This window comes from Arachis hypogaea, chromosome 13 (assembly GCF_003086295.3).
Source record: "Arachis hypogaea cultivar Tifrunner chromosome 13, arahy.Tifrunner.gnm2.J5K5, whole genome shotgun sequence".
Lineage (NCBI taxonomy): Eukaryota > Viridiplantae > Streptophyta > Magnoliopsida > Fabales > Fabaceae > Arachis > Arachis hypogaea.
This window is the reverse complement of record NC_092048.1, coordinates 62,655,532-62,675,020: the sequence shown is the minus strand read 5'-3', so window position 1 is coordinate 62,675,020 and position 19,489 is coordinate 62,655,532. Positions and strand designations below refer to the sequence as shown.

At 41.5% G+C, this 19,489-nt stretch overlaps 1 non-coding gene across 1 annotated transcript; it reads right to left on the bottom strand.

The window, feature by feature from the left end:
* Positions 1–208: 208 nt before the first annotated feature.
* Positions 209–316, bottom strand: LOC112738919 (small nucleolar RNA R71). Its single transcript, XR_003169867.1, has one exon. It is a non-coding gene; the product is annotated as a small nucleolar RNA R71 (small nucleolar RNA).
* Positions 317–19,489: the final 19,173 nt, after the last annotated feature.

Genomic DNA, 19,489 nt, shown 5'->3' with positions numbered 1-19,489 from the left:
TCAGTTCTTAACTGAATTCTTGTAGATATGTGATACTGTTAAGACTAATGGAGTAGATCCTGAAGTCTACAGGCTCATGCTTTTCCCTTTTGCTGTAAGAGACAGAGCTAGATTATGGTTGGATTCTCAACCCAAAGACAGCCTGAACTCTTGGGATAAGCTAGTCACGACTTTCTTAGCCAAGTACTTTCCTCCTCAAAAGCTGAGCAAGCTTAGAGCTGATGTTCAAACCTTCAGACAGAAAGAAGGTGAATCCCTCTATGAAGCTTGGGAAAGATACAAACAGTTGATCAAAAAGTGTCCTTCTGACATGCTTTCAAAATGGACCATCCTGGATATATTCTATGATGGTTTATCTGAGCTATCAAAGATGTCACTGGACACTTCTGCAGGTGGATCCATTCACCTAAAGAAAACGCCTGCAGAAGCTCAAGAACTCATTGACATGGTTGTTAATAACCAGTTCATGTACACTTCTGAAAGGAATCCTGTGAGTAATGGGACGCCTATGAAGAAGGGAGTTCTTGAAGTTGATACTCTGAATGCCATATTGGCTCAGAATAAAATATTGACTCAGCAAGTCAATATGATTTCTCAGAGTCTGAATGGAATGCAAGCTGCATCCAACAGTACTCAAGAGGCTTCTCCTGAAGAAGAAGCTTATGATCCTGAGAACCCTGCAATAGCAGAGGTGAACTACTTAGGTGAACCTTATGGAAACACCTATAACTCATCATGGAGAAATCATCCAAATTTCTCATGGAAGGATCAAAAGCCTCAACAAGGCTTTAACAATGGTGGAAGAAACAGGTTTAACAACAGCAAGCCTTTTCCATCATCAACTCAGCAACAGACAGAGAACTCTGAACAAAATGCTTCTAATTTAGCAAATCTAGTCTCTGATCTATCTAAAGCCACTGTAAGTTTCATGAATGAAACAAGGTCTTCCATTAGAAATCTGGAAGCACAAGTGGGCCAGCTGAGTAAAAGGATCACTGAAATCCCTCCTAGTACTCTCCCAAGTAATACAGAAGAGAATCCAAAAGGAGAGTGCAAGGCCATTGACATAAGCGCCATGGCCGAACCTGTGAGGAGAGGAGAGGACGTGAATCCTAAGGAGGAAGACCTCCTGGGACGTCCAGTGGTCAATAAGGAGCTTCCCTCTGAGGAACCAAAGGACTCTGGGGCCCATCTAGAGACCATAGAGATCCCATTGAACCTCCTTATGCCCTTCATGAGCTCTGATGAGTATTCCTCTTCTGAAGAGAATGAGGATGTTACTGAAGAGCAAACTGCCAAGTTTCTTGGTGCAATCATGAAGCTAAATGCCAAATTATTTGGCATTGATACTTGGGAAGTTGAACCTCCCTTGTTCATCAATGAACTAAGTGATCTGGATCAACTGACATTGCCTCAGAAGAGACAGGATCCTGGAAAGTTCATAATACCCTGTACCATAGGCACCATGATCTTTAAGGCTCTGTGTGACCTTGGTTCAGGAATAAACCTCATGCCCCTCTCTGTAATAGAGAAACTGGGAATCTATGGGGTGCAAGCTGCTAAAATCTCATTAGAGATGGCAGACAGCTCTAGAAAACAGGCTTATGGACAAGTAGAGGACGTATTAGTAAAGGTTGAAGGCCTTTACATCCCTGCTGATTTCATAGTCCTGGATACTGGAAAGGAAGAGGATGAATCCATCATCCTAGGAAGACCTTTCCTGGCCACAGCAAGAGCTGTGATTAATGTTGACAGAGGTGAAATAATCCTTCAATGGAATGAGGACTCCCTTGTGTTTAAAACTCAAGGATCTCCCTCTGCAACCATGGAGAGGAAGCAGAAAAAGCCTCTCTCAAGGCAGAGTCAACCAGAGCCCCCATAGTCAAACTCTAAGTTTGGTGTTGGGAGGCCACAACCAAACTCTAAGTTTGGTGTTGAACTCCCATATCCAAACTCTAAGTTTGGTGTTGGAGAGTCTCAACAAAGCTCTGCACATCTGTGAGGCTCCATGAGAGCCCACTGTCAAGCTATTGACATTAAAGAAGCGCTTGTTGGGAGGCAACCCAATGTTTATCTAATTCTTATTTTTATTGTTTTTCATGTTTTCTTAGGTTCATGATCATGTGGAGTCACAAAATAAACAAAAAAATCAAAAAAAGGAATCAAAAACAGCAGAAGAAAAATCACACCCTGGAGGAGCATTTGTCTGGCGTTCAAACGCCAGAACAGAGCATAGTTCTGGCGCTGAACGCCCAGAATGGGAGCATCCTGGCGCTGAACGCCCAGAACAAGCATGGTTCTGGCGTTCAACGCCAGAAATGGCAGCAAAGGGGCGTTGAACGCCCAAAATGGGCACCAACCTGGCGTTGAACGCCCAGAGTTGTGTGGAAGGGCATTTTGCATGCCTAAATTGGTGCAGGGATGTAAATGCCTTGACAGCTCAAGATCTGGGACCTCAGAGGATCACCTCAGGATCTGTGGACCCCACAGAATCCCCACCTACCTCCACTCACTCTCTTCTCTCTTCTCAATCATCCTCTATTCCCAATAAACACTCTTCCTTATTAACCCTTTACCACTCACATCCAAACACCACTACCTTCAAAATTCAACATCTCTTTCCCACCCAATCCCACCCATATGGCCGAATACGCACCTCCATCCATCTCCTCCATATCCTCTTATTCTTCTTCTATTCTTTCTTCTTTTGCTCGAGGGCGAGCAACATTCTCAGTTTGGTGTGGTAAAAGCATAGCTTTTTTGTTTTTTCCATAACCATTGATGGCACCTAAGGCCAGAGAAACCTCTAGAAAGAGGAAAGGGAAGACAAAAGCTTCCATCAAGGGTCTATAGCTCAATGGTAGAACATTTGACTGCAAATCAAGAGATCCATGAGATACCTCAGGGGATACATTTTCTTCCACACAATTATTGGAAGCAACTAAGGGTGGAACATCAAGAGCACTCCATCATCCTTCATGAAATCAGAGAAGATCTAAAAGCAATGAAGGAGGAGCAGCCAAGGCAAGGAAGAGACATAGAAGAGCTCAAGGACATCACTAAGGTGGACTCATTCCTTGTTCTTACTTTCTCTGTTTTTCGTTTTCTATGTTATGTGCTTATCTATGTTTGTGTCTTCATTACATGATCATTAGTAGTTAGTAACTTTGTCTTAAAGTTATGAATGTCCTATGAATCCATCACCTCTCTTAAAATAAAAACTGTTTTAATTCAAAAGAACAAGAAGTACATGAGTTTTAAATTTATCCTTGAACTTAGTTTAATTATATTGATGTGGTGATAATGCTTCTTGTTTTCTGAATGTATGCTTGAACAGTGCATATGTCTTTTGAAGTTGTTGTTTAAGAATGTTAAATATGTTGGCTCTTGAAAGAATGATGACTAGGAGACATGTTATTTGATAATCTGAAAAATCATAAAAAATGATTCTTGAAGCAAGAAAAAGCAGCAAAGAACAAAGCTTGCAGAAAAAAAAAAATAGGCGAAAAAAAAAAATAGAAAGAAAAAGCAAGCAGAAAAAGCCAAAAGCTCTTAAAACCAAAAGGCAAGGGCAAATAAAAAGGATCCCAAGGCTTTGAGCATCAGTGGATAGGAGGGCCTAAAGGAATAAAATCCTGGTCTAAGCGGCTAAACCAAGCTGTCCCTAACCATGTGCTTGTGGCGTGTAGGTGTCAAGTGAAAACTTGAGACTGAGCGGTTAAAGTCAAGGTCCAAAGCAAAAAAAAAAGAGTGTGCTTAAGAACCCTGGACACCTCTAATTGGGGACTTTAGCAAAGCTGAGTCACAATCTGAAAAGGTTCACCCAATTATGTGTCTGTGGCATTTATGTATCCGGTGGTAATACTGGAAAACAAAATGCTTAGGGCCACGGCCAAGACTCATAAAGAAGCTGTGTTCAAGAATCATCATACTGAACTAAGAGAGTCAATAACACTATTCGAAATCTGAAGTTCCTATAGATGCCAATCATTCTGAACCTCAATGGATAAAGTGAGATGCCAAAACTATTCAAGAGGCAAAAAGCTATAAGTCCCGCTCATATGATTGAAGCTCTGTTTCATTGATAGTTTGGAATTTATAGTATATTCTATTCTTTTTATCCTATTTTGATTTTCAGTTGCTTGGGGACAAGCAACAATTTAAGTTTGGTGTTGTGATGAGCGGATAATTTATACGCTTTTTGACATTGTTTTTAGTATGTTTTTAGTAGGATCTAGTTACTTTTAGGGATGTTTTTAATAGATTTTGTGTTAAATTCACATTTCTGGACTTTACTATGAGTTTGTGTGTTTTTCTGTGATTTCAGGTATTTTCTGGCTGAAATTGAGGGACTTGAGCAGAAATCAGATTCAGAGGTTGAAAAAGGACTGCTGATGCTGTTGGATTCTGACCTCCCTGCACTCAAAGTAGATTTTCTGGAGCTACAGAACTCGAAATGGCACGCTTCCAATTGCGTTGAAAAGTAGACATCCAGGGCTTTCCAGCAATATATAATAGTCCATACTTTGGCCAAGAATTGACGACGTAAACTGGCGTTCAACGCCAGCTTTCTACCCAAATCTGGCGTCCAGCGCCAGAAAAGGATCCAAAACCAGAGTTGAACGCCCAAACTAGCACAAAAACTGGCGTTCAACTCCACAAATGGCCTCTGCACGTGTAACACTTAAGCTCAGCCCAAACACACACCAAGTGGGCCCCGGAAGTTGATTTATACATCAAATACTTACTCATGTAAACCCTAGTAGCTAGTTTATTATAAATAGGACCTCTTACTATTGTATTAGGCATCTTTGGATTACCTTATGATCCTTTGATCACGTTTTAGGGGGCTGGCCATCTTGGCCATGCCTGGACCTTCACTTATGTATTTTTAACGGTAGAGTTTCTACACTCCATAGATTAAGGTGTAGAGCTCTGCTGTTCCTCAAAGATTAATGCAAAGTACTACTGTTTTCTATTCAATTCTTCTTATTTCGCTTCTAAGATATCCATTCGCACCCAAGAACGTGATGAAGGTGATGATTATGTGTGACGCTCATCATCCTTCTCCCTTATGAACGCGTGCCTGACAAACACTTCTGTTCTACATGAAATAAGCTAGAATGAATATCTCTTAGATCTCTTAACCGGAATCTTCGTGGCGTAAGCTAGAATGATGGCGGCATTCAAGAGAATCCGGAAGGTCTAAACCTTGTCTGTGGTATTCCAAGTAGGATTCAATGATTGAATGACTGTGACGAGCTCCTAACTCGCGATTGCAGGGTGTTAGTGACAGACGCAAAAGGATAGTAAATCCTATTCCAGCATGATCGAGAACCGACAGATGAATAGCCGTGCCGTGACAGGGTGCGTGAGCATATTATTCACTGAGAGGATAAGATGAAGCCATTGACAAGGGTGATGCCTCCAGACGATTAGCCGTGCCGTGACAGGGCATTGGATCATTTTCCCGAGAGATGACCGAAAGTAGCCATTGACAGTGGTGATGTATCACATAAAGCCAGCCATGGAAAGGAGTAAGACTAACTGGATGAAGATAGCAGGAAAGCAGAGGTTCAGAGGAACGAAAAGCATCTCCATTCGCTTATCTGAAATTCTCACCAGTGAATTACATAAGTATCTCTATCCCTATTTTATTATATAATATTCGAAAACACCATTATCACTTTATATCTGCCTGACTGAGATTTACAAGGTGACCATAGCTTGCTTCATACCAACAATCTCCGTGGGATTCGACCCTTACTCACGTAAGGTATTACTTGGACGACCCAGTGCACTTGCTGGTTATTTGTATCGAAGTTGTGACAATCATGAATTAAGATCAGAGCACCAAGCTCTGGAGCCATTACCAGGATTTGTTCGAGCCTGGAGATCACAATTTCGTGCACCACTCATGCAAGGTTTTAAAAACATGGAATGCTAGGTGATCATCATGCACTCTCAGCAACAATTTCCCTTTTTCAACATCTATCAATGCTCTGCCTGTAGCTAGGAAAGGCCTCCCCAAGATGATAGGAGTGTTAGGGTCCTCTTCTATATCTGAGATAACAAAGTCAGCCGGGAGAAAGAATTTTTCCCACTTTTACCAACACATTCTCCACAACTCCCAGTGCTTGCTTAATGGATTTGTCAGCCATTTGGAGAACTATTCGTGTGGACTTCAGCTCAGAAATTTGAAGTTTCCTCAATAGAGACAAAGGCATCAAGTTTATGCTTGCACCAAGGTCACAGAATAACTTTTCAATTGTTATGTCTCCTATGGTGCAAGGTATATAAAAACTCCCAAGATCATCTTTCTTCTCTGGCAACTCTCTTTGGAGAATAGCACTACATTCCATTGTCATCTCAATAATTTGTCCTTCTTTTAGGGACTTTTTCTTTGTCAGCACTTCCTTCATAAATTTGGCATACACTGGCATCTGTTCAAGTGCTTCTAAGAAAGGAATATTGATGCTGAGTGTCTTGAATATGTCCAGGAAATTTGAGTATTGCTTATCCTCATTCTCTTTTTTGAACATCTGAGGGTATGGAAGTTTGGGGATATATGGCTTCACCCCTTCCTTCTTCTCTTGTAGCTGTGTTTCAAGGATGTTCTTATCTCTCTTTGAGCTTTTTGCATTCTTGATCTTTCTCTCCTCCTCACTTCTCTCTTCTATCTCTTCTTGTGGAACTTCTCTGTTGTGTTCTTCTTGATTGATGGCTTCCTCCTCCGTAGTCTTCTCACTTCCCACTATGATTCCTTTACACTCCTCCCACTTTGTAGCTTTTCCTTTGTCCCTTGGGTGGTCTTGAGTAGCAATAGGGGATGCATTTGATTGCTTCTCACCCATCTCTGCAATTTGTTTAGCCATTTGTTCCATATGCCTCTCAAGATTTCTGATTGAAGCTTATTGGTTTTTAATTGAAGCTTCTTGGTTTTTACTTATTATGGATTGATCCTTCCGTGCTGCTTCCTGATCTTGTCTTGCCATCTCTTGATTTTTCATGAGTTTCTCCATTATTATCTCTAGACTAGAGATTCTTTGGGAGTCTGGATTTGGTTGTGGTTGTGTAAAATGAGATGGTTGTTGCTGGAAGTTGTTTGAAGTATTTGTGGGATTATTTTGTGGGTGGAATGTGGATGTAGAAGGTGGATGATGGTTATTTTGGGGTTTTCTATATGGATTGTGGGTTATGTTTTGCTGGTTGTTGTTTTGGTTGTTTCTTGAGTTGTTTTGGTTTGAATTCTTTTGCCATGGTTGTTGGTTTTAAGTGTGGTTATCTCCCCATCTGAGATTTGGATGGTTCTTCCAGGATGGATTGTAGGTGTCACCATAAACCTCATTTTGGCCTGAACCTTGGTTGTGCACATATTGAGGTTGTTCCTGCTACTGATCTTCTTGGTTTTCTTCATTTTGCCCCCATGTGGTTGATGGTTGGCTTGTATTCACTACTGCAACTTGCAAGCTATCAATCTTTTTAGCCATCTGCTCAAATTATTACTGGATTTGCTGCTGCATTATCTTGTTTTGAGCTAGGATGGTGTCTACTCCTTCTAACTCTAGCACTCCTTTCCTTTGTGATGGCTGGCATTGTCTCTGATGAGCAAAGAAATATTGATTGTTTGCCACCATATCAATGATGTTTTGGGCCTCTTCGGCTGTCTTCATGAGTTGCATTGAGCCTCCTGCTGAATAGTCAAGTGCCTCTTGAGCTTTCATTGTCAGTCCTTCATAGAAATTTTGGAGTTTATCCCATTCATTAAACATCTCAGGAGTGCACTTCCTGATTAGAGCCTTGTATCTCTCCCATGCCTCATAGAGAGGTTCAGCATCCATCTGTGTGAATGTTTGTACTTTGGTCTTCAATCTAATAATCCTCTGAGGCAGGTAAAATTTAGCAAGGAATTTGCTCACTAGATCTTCCCAATTGTTGATGCTATCTCTTGAAAATGACTCCAACCATTGAGTGGCTTTGTCTTTGAGGGAAAATGGAAATAGCAGTAATTTGTAACTATCAGGATGCACACCATTGGTCTTCACTGTGTTACATATCCTCAGGAAGGTGGATAGGTGCTGGTTTGGATCTTCACTGTGTGGAAAACGATCCAACACGAAACTCACCGACAAGTGTACCGGGTCGCATTAAGTAATAATAACTCACATGAGTGAGGTCGATCCCACAGGGATTGAAGGATTGAGCAATTTTAGTTTAGTGGTTGATTTAGTCAAGAGAATTAAGTATTGGTTGAGTGGTTTGTAATTTGCAGAAACTAAATTGCATGAATTGTAAAGGGGGAAGCGGAAATTGCAGTAAATTAAAGAGCAAAGAAAGTAAATAAGCTGAATCTTAAAGAACAAGTAATGTAAATTGCAGAAACTTAGATTGCAAGAGAGGTAAATGGCTGAATCTTAAAGTACAAGAAATGTAAATTGCTTGAATTGTAAAAGGAATTGGGAATTGGGATTGCAGAATTTAAACAAGCAAAGGTAAATTGCAATAAACAGAAGAGTAGAGGAGTAATTGAATTGAACTAGATCTAAATAGAAAAGTAAAAATACTTTGAAAATTTAAAAACAGAAAGTGAGTAATGCTTAATTTGTAGCAATTTAAAAGTGGTTGAAGATCTCAGGAGTGAAGGAGAGTAGATAACAAGTCTAGATCTCAAATCCTTCCTTGATCCAACAAGAACAATTGCAAGAGAAGTAATGAAAAGTAAATTGCAGAAATAAAGAGAGTAGAAGATGAAGCAGTAAAGTAAACAGAAATTGGAATTCAATTATGCAAAGAAAGTAAACAAGAGATCTCAAGGTGATATTGAAACAGAAGTTCTTCAATTCTTCACCCAAGATCCAAAGCAAGAAAAATAAAGAATGCTCAAGCAAGAACAAGGAAGAAGAGAGATCAAGTCTCCTTCTCAATTCTCTAAGATCTAAATTCAAAAAGAAAAACTCAAATTCAAAATGAAAGTTCAATAGAAAAATTCAAAGTAAAGTCTAGAGGTGTCAAAAGGTAAAACAAAGATCCAAAAAAAGGTGTTAATTACATCAAACTAGCTCCTATTTATACACTTTCTATTCTTGGATTTTGGAATTTGGATGGGCTTTTGGTTTGGTGAAGAAATGAATTAATTTGGATTTTTAATTCAATTTTCAGCCCATGGAGAAATTGCTTCCAGGGGGATGCTCAACTCAAGTGGGGAGCTGAGCATTGAGGCTTTGTGTGGGGATCCTTTGTAGCGTGCAATGTTGGGGAAGGCACCAGGGGAATGCTCAGCTCACAAGGTGAGCTGAGCATTGGGGCCTTGCCTTGGTCCCTTGAAATATTTCGCGTGCCAAGTCTTGGACATCATTTGGGTAGCGCTCAAGTGCTGCTAAGAGCGCAGCTTCCTTGCTTTCTTAGTAAAGACTCCGTGTTTGAGACTTGCTGGGAGCATTTTGGCCAATTTTGGCTTATTTTCCTTACAAGGAGCGCTCCCCTCCTTCCCTTGGGTCATGGGTTCAAACCTTGGAGCAAGCATTTGGCAAACAATTTCCTTGAATTTCTTGTGATGAATGCCCGATAATGCTCCCTTGGTGAGCTGAGCATTGTTTTTCCTTTCCTTGTTTCTTGGCTCCAAATTATGCTCAGCTCACAAGGTGAGCAGAGCATTGAAACATTGCTTCCTTGGATTTTTGTTGTGCTCCTTTGGAGAGCACTGAGCCCTTGGGGAGAGCATTGTGGCTTCTCTCCTTCCATGTGCCACGCTTCCTCATTTTCTTTGCCACACTATTTTCCTTCTTGGGCCACACTTCTTAAGCCACACTTCTTTTCTTCTTTTCTTCACCTACAATTAATCAAAACAACCAATCAAAGTATCACCAAATTCACAAGGTTTATAAAGCTACAATTAATCAAAACAACCAATCAAAGTATCACCAAATTCACAAGGTTTATAAAGCTTTAAAAATCAATTAAATTTATCTTAAACCTCATGATTTAGTATCAATTAAATGGTGGTTGTTTGATTCAAAGAAACCATGCATTTCCATTCCAAATTACTTACTTAGAATGCAAGAAAGTGCATAAAACCAAATAAAAACAAAGAAAAAGACTAGTAAAACTAGGCTAAGATGACTTGTCATCACTCCCGGTCAAGGTTTTTATTTAAATTACATAAATTCTCTGATTTAATTTCCTGTTTATCAACTCAACCATTTTTAGAAAACATCTGATTAATAAAATAGCACATCTTTTTGCAACTCGTTGGGAGACGACCTGGGATTCATACTCCCAGTATTTTAATTTTAATTTTGTGACAACCCTTCTAAATTGATAAGTGGATTTTTGGTTGGTTAAGAACTGTACTTGCAACGTATCTCTTATAACAATTTCTTAATTCGCTAATTTCCACCACGTCGATTTTTGGCGCCGTTGTCGGGGAGTTGCAATAGAGTGCTAAGTTATTGATTGGAATTTATTTATTTGCATTTTATTTTATTTTTGTTACTATGAGCTGCATGTTTCTTTCGTTAAATGACGCGTTCACTTCCTGATCTAAGCTTGCCAATATTTGATCCTAAGATTGAAAGAATTATTTCACGTATAAGGCAAGCTCGGCGTCGGTTAGTCCTCTCCGAGGGCGAATCTAAAACGTCACTTGAGGAAGAAACAAGCCCCTGTTCTACTGATTCGGTTGATTTACGTGCAGGTGACATGGCAGCACCTAGAAGAATTACTATCCAGGAGGCTGGAGCCCCTGATTTCACAATGCAACCGTTTCAAGCGCATCACCCAGCGGTGGCTACAGACTTTGAAATAAAGACTGCACTACTCAACTTGATGCCTAAGTTTCATGGCTTACCCGCTCAAGAGCCTATCAAGCACCTTAGGGATTTCCAAGCAGCCTGTTCTACTGTCAGGCGTGACGGTGCAGATGAAGCTTCTATTTTGTTAAAAGCTTTCCCATTCTCTCTTGAGGGAAAGGCGAGAGAGTGGTACTACACTCAACCCGCAGCAACTGTTTCTGACTGGGATACGCTTAGAAGAGAATTTTTGGAAAAATTCTTCCCAGCTGAAGTTACTGATAAACTGAGGAAGGACATTTCCATGATTGTTCAGGACGAATCCGAGACTCTCTATGAATACTGGGAGTGCTTCAACAAACTTCTGGAAGCATGTCCCCACCATATGATTGACAAGATAGTGTTGCTCAGCTACATCACACAGGGCATGAGGCCCCAAGATAAGACCAGATTGGAAAGTGCTAGCAATGGGTCTATGAAAAACTACAAGACCACTGATGAGGCATGGCAATTGATCAGTGACTTAGCTGAGTCTACAAGGAATCACAGGCAGAAACAAGGCCGGTCAAAGGCTGTTGCAGAGGTATCTTCTAGTAAAGAAACTACTGCTCTGACTCAGAGTATATGTGAAATGACCAACTTACTGAAGCAGATGCAGTTGAGTCAACAACAAGCACAGCAAAGCCAACAGTTAGTCCCACAGAGAGTGTGTGGGATCTGTGCTAATTACAGCCATTATACTGATGAATGTCCGCAGCTCCAGCAGGAAGACAACACTGTGGCAGCCACTCATAACTTCTATGACCGTCCCAACCAAAGGTACAATCAAGGTGGCAGTTACAACCATGGATGGTAGGACAGTTCTAACCAAGGTTGGAGAGATAATTCTAACCAGAATTGGAGGGACAACAATAACAGAGGAGGCAGAGACAATCAAGGATATCAAAAGTGGAATAATAACAACAACAGGCAATAGAACCAGAACCAGCCTTACAGAGCACCTCACCTGAGGCAGTCCCAAGGACCACAGCACAACCAACAACAAGTTCCGTAGATCACTCAATCTAATTCCTCTCCGAGTGACGAGGCTCTTCAATCCATTGCACAAGGACAAAGGAACATGGAAAGTTCACTTAATGGCCTAGCATCTGCTATACAAGCTCTCATTTCTCAGCTGGCACCACCTAACACTTCAAACACTCAACATGCAAGCTCCAGTGGAATTCCTTCTCAACCATTACCCAATCCAAAGGGTGGCATCAATGCCATCACCCTAAGGTCCGGAACCACACTGCAAGAGAGGAATCAGGAGGAGCCAATCCCATCAGAACACGCCTCAGCTGAAGAGGTGGTAGAAGTAGAGGATGCTGAAGGGGAAGAGGCGATACAAGACATGGGTGAAGAAGTAGAGGCTCAACCACAGAAAGAAGCACCCAAGGTGGCAGACCCTGCAGAAAATGCCCTCTCTATTCCATTTTCACAAATTGCAAGGAAGCCCAGGAAGAAGATGGAACTTGACCCCAAAATGGTAGAGATATTCAAAAAGGTTGAGGTAACTATTCCCCTTTTTTATGTTATTCAGCAGGTACCTAAATATGCAAAATTTCTAAAAGATTTATGCATACATAAAGACAAAATGAATGAATTAGAAACTATTTCTTTAGGTAGTTCTATATCTGCTTTAATGGGAGGTATACCTGAAAAGTGTAGTGATCCAGGTCCGTGTATGGTTAATTGTACTATTGGTGGTGTGATATTTTCTGACTGTATGTGTGATCTAGGAGCATGTGTTAGTATAATGCCTTTGTCTATATATGATACTTTGAGGCTCCCTCCCTTAAAAAGGTCGGCAGCTCGTTTTGTGTTAGCAGATAAAAGCATTACTACAGTGGTTGGAGTTGCTGAAGATGTATTAATGAGCATTAAGGGACTCACATTTCCCATTGACTTCTACATTCTGGAAATGCCCCCTAATGACTCAGGAAGGCCATCATCAATCCTGCTTGGAAGACCATTCCTGAAGACTTCAAAATTCAAGATGGACGCATTTTCTAGAACTTATTCTTTTGAAATAGATGGCAGAATAGTGAAATTCAGTTTAAATGGAGCTATGAAGCACCCTCCGGATGAGCTTTCTATCTCCTAGTGTGACATCATAGATGAAACCGTGGCTGAAGTTCACTTGGAGGAATTTGAAGAGAAGTACACAGGACAAGGTCCAAGTGTGGGGACACTCTTGGAGGACAATGAGGGCACTTTGCCATTATCACCTACCCCAGATAATCTAGAGCCTGACCATGAGCAGAAATTGGAATTAAAGCCCCTCCCTCCACACCTCAAATATGCTTACCTTGAGGACAAGCAGAGATTTCCAGTAATCATTGCAAGGAAACTCACTCCCCAACAAGAAGAACAGCTACTCAATGTGCTGAGGAAACACAAGAAAGCAATTGGATGGAGCCTAGCGGATATAGTAGGCATCAGCCCTCAAGTTTGTGAGCACAGAATATTCCTAGAAGAGGGAGAAAAGCCTGTCTATCAACCTCAGAGAAGACTGAATCTCACAATCTTAGAAGTTGTCAGGAAAGAAGTGACCAGGCTACTTGAAGCAGATATTATTTACCCCATCTCAGATAGCGAATGGGTCAGTCCAGTACAAGTGGTGCCCAAGAAGTCTGGAATCACAACAGTAAGAAATGAGCATGGAGAGCTTCTGACAACTAGAGTGCAGAATTCATGGAAAGTTTGCATTGGCTATAGGTGTCTTAACCAAGCCACTCGCAAGGATCATTACCCCTTGCCATTCATTGATCAGATGCTTGATCGTCTGTCAGGTAAATCTCATTATTGCTTTTTAGATGGGTACACAGGCTATTTTCAAATCCATATAGCTCCTGAAGATCAGGAAAAGACTACTTTCACCTGTCCTTTTGGCACTTATGCTTATAAGAGAATGCCCTTTGGCTTGTGCAATGCACTAGCTACTTTCCAAAGGTGCATGATGAGTCTTTTCTCTGACCTTATTGAGGACTGTATGGAGGTTTTTATGGATGATTTTAGCATTTATGGTGATTCATTTAGCCTTTGCTTGGATAGTTTATCAAGAGTATTAGATAGATGTGTCCGTACAAACCTTGTATTGAATTTTGAAAAATGTCACTTTATGGTTAAACAAGGGATCGTACTAGGACAAGCTATCTCTAATACTGGCATTACTGTAGATCCAGCAAAAGTGGATGTTATTTCTAGTTTGCCTTACCCCTCCTCTGTGAGGGAAGTTCGTTCGTTCCTTGGCCATGCAGGTTTTTACCAGAGATTCATTAAGGACTTTAGTAAGGTAGCACTTCCCTTATTCAGATTACTATAGAAAGATATTGAGTTCGAGTTCAGTGAGGATTGCAAACAAGCGTTTGATAAGCTGAAGACTGCCCTGACTCAGGCTCCAATTGTGAGAGGACCTGACTGGAGCCAGCCATTTGAAATCATGTGCGATGCTTCCAACCATACAGTAGGAGCAGCGCTGGCTCAGCGTGAAGGTAAGGATCCGTTTGTAATTGCTTACGCGTCTAAGACTTTAGACACAACTCAGTCTAATTACACTACTACTGAGAAAGAACTTCTTGCTATTGTTTTTGCTCTGGATAAGTTTCGAGCCTATTTACTTGGTACTAAAGTAGTAGTGTACTCAAACCATGCAGCTCTAAAGTATTTATTAGCTAAAAAAGAGTCCAAACCAAGGCTTATACGTTGGATACTACTACTACAAGAATTTGATTTAGAAATTAAGGATAGAAGTGGTAACCAGAATCTAGTGGCAGACCACTTGAGTCACCTTGAGCACGTTAAGGATACCGCCACTTCTATAAATGATAACTTCCTGTTTGATGACTTACAAGCAGTATCTGAAGTAATCCCTTGGTATGCACCTGTAGCTAATTATCTAGTTAGCCGCACCTTTCCTCCAAACTTTACTAAGCATCAAAGAGACAAGCTAAAAAGCGAGTCCAAATATTATATATGGGATGACCCATATTTATGGAAATGTGGAGTTGACCAGGTAATTAGACGGTGTGTGCCTCAATCAGAATTCAAGTCCATTTTAGAGGCCTGTCATTCATCTGAGAGTGGAGGACATTTTGGCCCTCAAAGAACAGCTAGAAAAATTTTAGACTGTGGATTCTGGTGGCCTGCCCTTTTCAAAGACGCTGCTGACTTTTGTAAATCTTGTTCCCCATGCCAAAGGTTTGGTAATATATCCAAGAGGGATGAGATGCCTCAACAGACTATGCTTTTTTGTGAAATTTTTTATGTTTGGGGCTTTGACTTCATGGGTCCATTTCCAAATTCTAATGGTTATTTTCATATATTGTTAGCTGTAGATTACGTTTCTAAATGGGTGGAAGTATTTCCTACCCGCACTGATGATGCTAACACTGTTGTTTCCTTTGTTAGAAACCACATTATTTGTCGCTTTGGATCACCACGAGCAATCGTGAGCGATCAAGGCACCCATTTCTGTAACAGGAGACTAACAGGATTACTGAAGAAGCATGGGATAGTTCATAAAGTGGCAACAGCCTACCATCCCCAGACTAATGGGCAAGCTGAGGTGTCTAACAGAGAGATAAAGAGTATATTGCAGAAGATAGTCAAACATAATAGAAGAGCCTGGAGCACTAGGCTACAAGATGCACTCTGGGCATACAGAACTACATATAAGACACCCATTGGGATGAGTCCCTTCCGCTTAGTTTATGGAAAGGCCTGTCACCTCCCAGTAGAGGTAGAGCACAAAGCCTTTTGGGAAGTAAAGGAGTGAAATATGGAATTTGAGAATGCTGGAACTGAGAGAAAGTTGCAACTGCAAGAATTAGAGAGCCTACGCCTAGAAGCTTATGAGAACTCAAGACTGTACAAGGAAAAGATGAAGGCTGTGCACGATAAGCACATCAAGAGGAGAGAGTTCCAACCTGGGGACTTTGTCCTCCTTTACAACTCTAGACTGAGACTCATGCCAGGCAAGTTAAGATCAAGATGGGAAGGTCCATATAGAGTGGAGAAGGTTGATCCATACGGAGTTTTCCACCTGAGTCATCCTTCAAGCTCTGAATTCATCAAAGTTAATGGACATCGCCTGAAGCTATATCATAGGGAGAAGGCGAAACCCAGGGAGCTAGAGATCTTCCTCTTGGAGGATCCACCCACAGCAGAAGACTAAGCTAGTGGAGCGTCCAACTTAAGGACGTTAAAGCAAAGTGCTGGGTGGGAGACGACCCACCATGGTATGATCGTTTCTTTCTTTATTCTTAGTTTTCTTCTTTCAATAACTCTTCTCTTTATTAGCACATTTAGCTTGCATCTGCATTTGCATATTTTTATATTAAAAAAAAAGAAAAGAAAAGAGCAAGAGCACGCGACGCGACAGCGTCACCGACGCGTCCGTGTCGCAGGTGGCTCAGAAAGAATAAGAAATCGAACAGAAAGTCACGCGAGAGTGTGGCTGGAGGCGTGCCTTTGGCACAAATCGCCCCACGCGACCGCGTTGCTGACGCGTCCACGTCATGTGGGAGAATTGCCTTCCACGCGTCCGCGTCACCAACGCGGATGCGTGACCTGGAAATCGACGTAAAAGAGGGTGCATAGCAGAAAGTTATGCTAGAGTGGTGCTAGACTGGCGCTGGACGCACAGTCCTACCACGCGAACGCGTGCCCCACGCGTCTGCGTGCCCCACGCGTGTGCGTGCCCCACGCGTCTGCATCATCTCCCAATATTGGCCACTCACGCGATCGCGTCAACCACGCGACCGCGTCACCCTGGAATTTGGCAATAATGAGTTTTGAACAGAAAGTTGTGCGAGCGAAAGGCTGCCCTCGCGCCAGTAGCACAAAACGAGGCACGAGTCCGTGTGACCGACGCGACCGCGTCGACCCATCTAAGCGCTATTCGCGCGAACGCGTACCCCACGCGTCCGCGTCGCTTGCGCCGCATAGCTTAACCTAATTTGCCAAAATATCTTATCTTTCTCTTCCCCAAATCCTACTTTTTCTTTTCCCTCCTTATTTCTTCCTTCTTCCTTCTTCCTTCTTTCTCACTCTCTACTTTCTCTTTCTCTCACCACCATTAACAAAGTTTTTCTTTTCTTCTTCCCTCCTTACTTTTCTATTCTTCTTCTTTTTATGTTATCTTTTTCTTTTCTTTTTCCTTGCATTATCCATGTTTTCCTTTTCTTTATTTTTCTTTTAATTGGTGTTGGAAATTTATTTGGGTCACTATTCCTTCCTATGTTTTGCTTGTGAATTATTCAGGAATTGTTTGACAATTATATATTACTTTTTAAAAGGGTTGCTTGCTTGTCCAATTTCATACTTTCAATAGCTTATTTACCATGCATGCTATGTGTTTGTGAAAATGCCCATATAGCATTGTGCACTATTTTTAGATTTCTTTTATTCTACTACTCTAAATGCTTGCTTTTCACAAAACCCCTTTTTATATTTTATTAATTTAATATAATTGTTGTTACAAACAGGTTATTAGTTTGAAAGGCTTGGTAATCTCACTGGGACATTAAATGCTTGATCTATGCTACTCATGCCTTTGCCTACATGCCAATAAACACCTTGCATTTAATTGTCATCATATGCACCTGCTATATTTCCATTTATGATTTTTCACATGTAGTCATGACCATGTGTTAACCTCATTCATCTTTTAATGTGCATTGATTACCACCTTACCCACCCTCTTCCTTGCTCTATCCCATGACATTTTGACATACTTTCTCTTTTCTCCCTTTTAGGATGGCCACCAAGAAAGGCAAGGAGAAAGCTACTCCCAAACCACCAGCAAGAAGAGGAACAAAGAGAGCATTAGTGGCAGAGCCATCATCAACTGCAGTAAAGCCCTCAACAAAAAGAATTAAGAGGATTATAAAGGTTGATGAAAAAGAGAAAGCTTTTCCAGCAAAGGACACTGCGCAATTTCCTAATCGCTTCTGTGAGCAGATGTTCCCCATCCTGACAGAAAGGAGTTACAACAATGAATACCTTCTTATCCTCCGGACCCGTATTGCTGAATTTGTTGAGCCGCAAATTGAACGAAGACAATGGAATTTCCTACAGAGACAACCACGGCAGGTTAATCTTTCTTGGGTAGTAGAGTTCTACTCCAATTTCCACTTGCCAACCCTGTAGTCTGTCTATGTCCGACAGAAGCAAGTCCCCATTACAGAAGAGGCCATTCAATGAGCTTTAGATCTTCCCCCTACTCTAGAAGGACTGGACGCATTTCAAGAAGCCGCACTCAAGCGCCAGATGTACCAATTTGACTGGGATGCTGTTCTCAGAGTTATCGCCCTACCTGGCAGCAGATGGATCTACGGATACCATCATTCCTGTCCTAAGGGAATATTGGCTTCCGCACTTACCTTGGAGGCTCGCATATGGGCACAGATTATGTTCCATTACGTCTTTCCGAGCACTCACGAGTCCTCCTTCACTGCAGACATGGCTGTTCTACTATGGTGCATCCTTACAGATCAACCTCTGAACCTACCAAGACACATCCGGAATGCTATGGGACACGTTCAAATCGCGGGCAACTTACCTTTTCCCGCCTTGGTCTCAGATCTCGTCTCAGCAGCCGGACTCTCCTACAGAGCTGGGAACACCAAAGCCATGCTTCCACGGGATGATCAGGTATGTCCCTAACGGGAAATATATCAGACCTCCAGTAGCCACTACAAGCCAGCCTACTGAACTGGCTGAAGACATTCCCCTTTCAACACCACAAGCACCTACAACCAATCAACTGCTCCATCAGATACTTGAAAGGTTCGATCGGCAGGAACACAAAGCAAAGCTAAGAGTGCACCATAACAAGCTCCGATTCACATACCTCAAGGAGCTACTTAAGGGAAAATACAGAGACTCAGACACCCCGGACTCCACTTCCTTTACCAGCACAGGGAGCCATGACGGTCCCGACTGTGGAGATACTTCTACCAGCCCACCCTTGTTCCTGACAGATGGCACCGAGGACGGTACAAAACCTTAAGTGTGGGGAGGTCGGTCAGTACCTGACTTCCGGAGGTAAATTCTCTTCCCTAACACCAATAAAATAGGGTATTTAGTTAGTTTTTCTTTTGTAGAATAGGATAGATTGCATAGTAATAGATTAGTTGCATGCATGTTCTACTTGATTGAAAAGACAATAAGTTTCTTCTAAGACCCTATTTTTAGGACAAAATTTCACTAATCTTAATCAAAACTTTTGTGTTAAATTTACTTGAAGTTGTATTTGGAACATGGTTTTTGAGCTAAAGAACACACAACTTATGAGATTTGAGCCTTTATACATGGTCACATTATTTAACCATAATTATTTTATTCTTGTGTGTTTACTTCTCTATGATTGTAATCTATACTTTGTTTCATCCTATATGTCCAATGTTTAATTATGTATTTTATTTCTCCTTTATTCCATTCGATGCCGTGATCTGTGTGTTAAGTGTTTCAGGCTTTATAGGGCATGAATGAGTTGGAGATGGGAAGGGAAGCCGACAAAAATGGAAGGAACACAAGAAATTGAGGAGATAACCAGCGAGAGGCGACGCGGCTGCATGGATGACGCGACTGCGCGGAAGAGAGCAAATTGCAGTGACGCGGTCGAATGGATGACGCGACCGCGCAGCATGGAACAG